The sequence below is a fragment of the Clupea harengus genome, chromosome 10, assembly GCF_900700415.2.
Source record: "Clupea harengus chromosome 10, Ch_v2.0.2, whole genome shotgun sequence".
In the NCBI taxonomy this organism is placed as follows: Eukaryota; Metazoa; Chordata; class Actinopteri; order Clupeiformes; family Clupeidae; genus Clupea; species Clupea harengus.
Genome location: NC_045161.1, coordinates 4,577,716 through 4,583,777, shown reverse-complemented (window position 1 = coordinate 4,583,777; position 6,062 = coordinate 4,577,716). Strand labels below are relative to the sequence as shown.

Sequence of the window (6,062 nt, the reverse complement as noted above, 5' to 3'; positions counted from 1 at the left end):
ATTATGTTGACATTAGCATGGATATGTTCGTTCGTTAAAAAATAACTCCCATGGTAAATATGTGACTTCCTTGAAAAGTAGGGGGATGTGCTTGAGTTAAAAAATGAATCACAGTGCGCGGGATCACATGCTGACAGTGTTTTCATTATCAGGACACTCGTAACCTCGTAACCACTCGTAAAATACACCATGCACATAAAATATGCTCTGTCAACAACCTTTCCTCCACTTTGCTGATTACTTTCCCCTCAAAACTGCGAAACCTGGAGGATTGAAATGAAACACTTCCAAACTATTATTTTAACAAATATGCAACACTTAAAAAAAACTTCATTACTCATGCCATGCTGTTTGTCTGCTTGAAACAGCAGAACTGTGGAATGAAAGTAAAGACTGGGAATCCATGAGTCCATCATTCCTGACTTCTCTCTTGAAAATAGCGTATAGAAATTGGCACGGTTGAGATTACTGTGATTATAGACATGACATGTAAGCACATCTGCTCTCTCCTCAGTGTGTGAATGGCTGTCTCTCAGGTGGCACCTAGGGCTACTCATCTATGGCGTCTCATTCCGGCTCCATCAGGCACATAATGGTCACTCCATTCTCATCTTACACAGAGAAGTTAGGTGAATCCACAGTGCGCCCAAATCAGATGATTGTGTGACTGTAGCTTGGGGAGGGGGGGCATTTTTCAGGTATTTTATGATTGAACCCACTCGACTAATCTGTATCTGCTTCTGTAAATCATAAACAATTGCATGTAAGCACAGGGATATGTGTGGAGGATAATGCTGCCGGTGTGTTTGAGGGAAGTTAACATTACAGGGGGTTTGAAGAACCAAGAAACATATTAGTTGGGAAGCTGGAGTGAGTTGGTGAGGGGCCAAGTCAATCGAAAAAGGTCTTTGAGCCTCGGTGGGGCATTTTGGCAGGGCCTCTTCTGAGTGCTCGAGCTCACTGCCCATGCTAGATTCATCCCCGAGCCAGGGGTGTCTTTTCATGCTCAGAATGCAGACGCAGAGCAACATTGCCACGAGGGCCAGAACAATATAGCTAAGCTCTCACCATTAGTTCCCACTCCTTTTTTTGTGTGTGTGTGTGAGTCTGCAACAGCCTGTAATTACCTCCAGCTGAAAACAAGAACATGCTGAAATGCCCATTGCGGCATAGAAATGGAATTATAGCCCATGTCTCTTTCCTTTCTCTCTCCAGAAAATACATCTCTTTGTGTGGGATGTGTTCAGTATAGTTGGAACTGTTTTTGCAGAGAAAAAAAGGGGGGAGTTCTTTCCACAGGCCAGTCATGTGTGAAGTTCTTTGTTAAAAAAATCCCCCTCCTGTCTTGATGATGATAGAAAATTGATCAGGCCTGAATCAGAGGTTCAATGTGTCGTCCCCTGTGTCTATTGTCTAGGTGAATAGCACATGCTGAAGGCCCAGAGCAGGTTGCTATTAATATGACAGTCCACTCCATACTCTGCTATAATTTCTAATGAAATACCTAATCTCCATTATTTGGATCCAAGCAGGCGATACCGAGAGAGAGAGAAGAGCGAGGGAGACGGGAGAGAGAGAGGGGCAGCCAGAGAGGAAGAAAAGGCTTTTCTTTGAGTTCTTCATGGCAGTTGTATGAGAAATGACAAACCAATAATTTTTGTCAAGTTCTCTTTTTTTAGCCAACTGAAACGCAGTGGATTGCCACAGTTTAAAAAGACACAGATAAAGACATTCAGAGCCATTCATGCACCATTTCTTTGCTGAATGAGGACGCCATCTGTTTTTTTTTTTACTTCCTTTTCCTCCCCCCTTCTCCTTTTTTCAATCCTTGTAATCAAATTTGAGCGAAATCAAATGGGGAGGGGGGGCTCAATGAAAGTACCTTTTGTTGGTTTGAAACGAGCAAGTAATTTACAAAATGCCCTTCCTTTGTGTGCGAGGCTAAAGGAAAAAAGAAATCAGTAGCTTTTAAAGCTAGGCCTTGCTGTGACTGCGAAGATAATGAAAGCCGTCTGTGTTGTGGGTTAGAAAGCACTTTCAAAGACAGGCCTGGCTCAGGGTTGCGACGCTGAAAAACCTCCGCGCGCGTGTGTTTGTTTTGTGTGGAGTGCCGAAGGCAGGCATCCACACACTGCGATCTCGGGGGTGAGATGGGGAAGACAGCTGCCCCGGCGAAGACGAAGGGGAAGGGGAAGGAGCCGCCTGGCACTGATGTGTACCTGCTCTCTCTTCAGGCAGGCTCCCCCTCACAATAGGAACCGGCAAGAGAGGGAAGCACTGCGTGGAGTGTACGAGGGATCCGCCTGGACTTCAACTTACATCTGATCTACTCTACACTAAAGGATGGATGGATAGATGATGGACGTTGGCTGGGAAGAGAAGAGGAAAGGAAAGGAAGAGAGGAGGATGGCAGGATGTTTTCTGGTATCAGGCAGGTGGCACTGGTCGTGGAGATCTGGTCTCTGTGAAGGGTGAGTTCCCTTGGGCTTTTCTACTCTCACTGACTCTCCTCCATGTGTACTTTGGCTGCTCCGCGCTGTAATGCAAATGACTCTGGCTGAGGCGATGGTGCAGTTTTTGCTCTTCCCCCTGTTGAGTGCTGAATGGTGTGGTAGGGCACAGTGTTGTCATGCAGACAGAGTCAGTACTGAGTCAGTAGCAGGGAAGAGAGACTCAGGGCAACTCTCAGTGAGGGAGAGGTTTGATGTGGGAAACCGGCTTCACTAAGCCACAGTAACTGTCACCCACAGAATGTGCTTCTGCCATCCGGCCAGTCACAGCTGCAAAGCGTCCAAACCACTGCAGCTCACATTAGCAGTCTGGCAGGAATTAACTTTTAATTATGCGCATGTTTATTTCAATTTGGTTAAGTGTTAATGGTGAAATTGCCTTTAATGTAAGACGTAGTGCAGTATCGATGTAAAGTTTTCCAGCCAAAAAAAATTGGATACAAAATCTTTTACATATATTTAGTGTTTACATTGTATATTTAGAAAGCTTAACATTGATGAGAACAAGTTAGAAACAGGAGATTGTTATTATACTGTCTGATTGGTTTCAAAGTGAATGCGGTCTGCTCTGGCATGACTGGAGGTGATGGCACAGTGTTATACTGCTGTCCTAATGTAACCTGCCACAGGGCTGGACTCTGCAATAGTGGACGTCAAATCTGCCAAGCATTCTTTAAGTTGCCTTGATTGGCATGAGTAACATGAAAGAGAAAATGCCTTGTTGGGCTGTTTGAATTTTCATGCGGATTGGTCACTCAAATATAATAAAGCACCTTTTTTTGAAGTAGTTGTTAGTTTGTCATTCTTTTCATGGACTTTTTATTCTGATGCAGCCAATTTCCAACCTGTACTTTTGGCTTCATGCCCCCAATAACAATTGGCAAGCCCCTAATATTCAAATGAGTTGATTTCTCACTTGGCATATTGAAATGTCAACATTTGCACTGGAACAAAAAAAAAAAAAAAACTCTCCTAAAATTCAATCTCAATCTGAATAGAATATTTAATGAGTTGACTCTCTACTGCCACCCAATAGCGTTGCCCGAATCCTGCAACCCTTGGGAGATGAAACCAGCCAGTCAGTATGCATCAGTGCTCCTTCTGTTACTTGACTTAATCATTCTGAGTCCTGTGTGAGAGGCAGATCAGCCATGTGTGTATTAGAGCAGGAATTACACGGGACTGGAGTTTGCCTCTATTGCTTCTCCATGACACGTAAATTCATGGTTTGGTTCCTGATTTCAGCTTATGCCATATTAATGGTATTTTTCTCACAGTTGCTTCTGGATCATTGTTTTCAATTGCAGTATGGGAGAATGGCAGGCTTAGACAGCATGGGCTGTATGAAAATAATTATCTTCGTCCTGGTGTTGTATTTGTTTGTGTGTCTAATTCATAGGTAGTTGGTTTTACCAAACTTGGGGAATTATTGCTCATGAGTTCAATCACTATACTCAGAATATTGCGAAAGAAATTATTTAATGCCTTTAATTTGACAGAAAACCTTTAGTTCATTTTTCAAATCAGATTTTGATAATACTTAGTGACAGTATTACCTTGTATGAGGTTATGTGGAATTGGAATCTTATTGTTATCAGGATGTTTCATTCAGTCTAAGCATTTATCAACATTTGGCTTTGTTAGTTAGGTAACACAGTTATTGGTCAAAAAGCATTCAAAGGACCATGACCCTACATCCATAAGAAAGTGGTTTATTTGTGAGAATAAGCAGATACAGAATCTGCAGAACCAGAATCATTTAATAAAAAAAAATCCCCAATCCCTCAATTACTTTAGTCCTCATGGCTGAGCAGGGGCTATGGGCTGAAGCAGCCTGAATTGCTCTCCATGTGCCGGGTATCCCCTGAAGAGGTGTTCGATGGGAAATAACTTAATGGAGTGGTAAAGTGAGGGGGAGGACTCTGTGAGAGGCAGGGCTAAGAGACTGGGGAGCGCTGACCGGCAATTACAGCCAATTGAGCTGAGGCCTGTCAGTCCCTCCGATGATAGCCCCCTTCCGCTCGGATAACCCAGCCCCCATCATTAAACCCCTATCAGTCAAGTCTGTGGTTAGCCATCTGACCCCTGGATATAGCCTAGAGTAACCCTGCCACCCATCTGTGTACTCAAAGCCCCCTACAGTTCATGTGGCAGAAGTAATATGGCGGAAGCTACATAGGCTAACAGGGTTGTGTCGCTAAAACTACAGCTGCTATGAATATAGCAAAATTTCCATGGACAATTTGCTGATGGTTTCTTTTTTCATATCATTTGATTAGGTGTGAGTTGCTCAGAATATTCATGCCTTAAATAAACAAACTCACGTAAAGAAGTGGAATTTTAGAAATGTATCTATGCTATTAAGCACAGCTTGCGGCAATTTTTGTTTTGGCGCTATATAAATACAATTGAATTGAATTGAATTGAATTATTAAAACACAAGCCCTTTTCTGACATGTCATTAATGTTAAAGGTATCGGCTTTGAATAATAAGAGCAAGCAAGTTGTGTTTAACCTCGAGTAAAGGCTATCTTAATATAGGCCTCATCACAGACCATTTTGTCTCACTTAAAGCTTCAGATAGACCCTTGTCCTAAGTACCTACTTGCCTTAAAACCTTAAATTAGAATGATTTATGGACAAACTCTGGCAAAGGAGCCCCTAACCCTGCATTAAACCCGCGTGGCCCTCCGGCACCTGGAGAGCTGTAATTAATTGGCCCTTAGACCCAGGAGAAGCCAGACCTGTCTTAATCCTGAAATGTAAATGAGGGTTTTAAGAGTGATATTCCCACTTGTCCATGAGAAAGTCGGAATTAAGACCTCAATCTAGGTTTTCCAGCAGCCATCAGGTTGGCCTGATACTGTACCTATGACAGAAGAAAGGGGTTCTAGCAGAGTTACATGAGCACCGGTGCAGATTGGCAGAATCTCAGGGAATATTCCTTCTGCTCGAGGCTTTGGCTGAAACCAATGGATCTCATGAAATACAGCCACCCACCACGCGGGTGCTTGGTCTCTGCTGTGGGAAGTTCATCTTGTTCTCTATAGTGTTGTTGATAGACAATGATTTAATAAACATGATGTTGTATTCATACCACAAAAGTAGATTCCATCCATTCTATATATATTTTTATATTTCATATTTCAGTGTTCGTGCCTTGCCCATGTTTCAGGGCACATCATAATTAACACAATATTTAACCATTTAATCAACATTTCATCATTTACCCCACAAAATAAAGTTATTATTCAAAATATTTAAAGCTTTACATTTTAACTCAAGTTTTCTACAAGTGTCAGACAATATTCATAATGAAATGTTTGCACAGCCACGATGTCTTCTGTATGTGTGCAGTTATCAAATATTTATCTTAAAATTTGTTCACACTGACCTTTTGTATAGCAGCTATCTGCATTGTATAGACATTTATATGTCATAGGCTACTGCTCCGAGAGTCCCCTGGGTACAGGAATAACTTATTTTCCAACACCCTATGCAAGCCTGTATTTACCATGCAAATTTTCCCAGTGGATAAGGCGTGTGATAATA

General features: G+C 42.3%; 1 long non-coding RNA gene across 1 annotated transcript in view; it reads left to right on the top strand.

The window, feature by feature from the left end:
- Positions 1-215: 215 nt before the first annotated feature.
- LOC116222128 overlaps positions 216-6,062 on the top strand; it is a 96,741-nt gene continuing 90,894 nt past the window's right edge. Inside the window, exon 1 of the long non-coding RNA XR_004164480.2 lies at positions 216-2,471. This is a non-coding gene — a long non-coding RNA (uncharacterized LOC116222128). The remainder of the gene's footprint in view (positions 2,472-6,062) is intronic.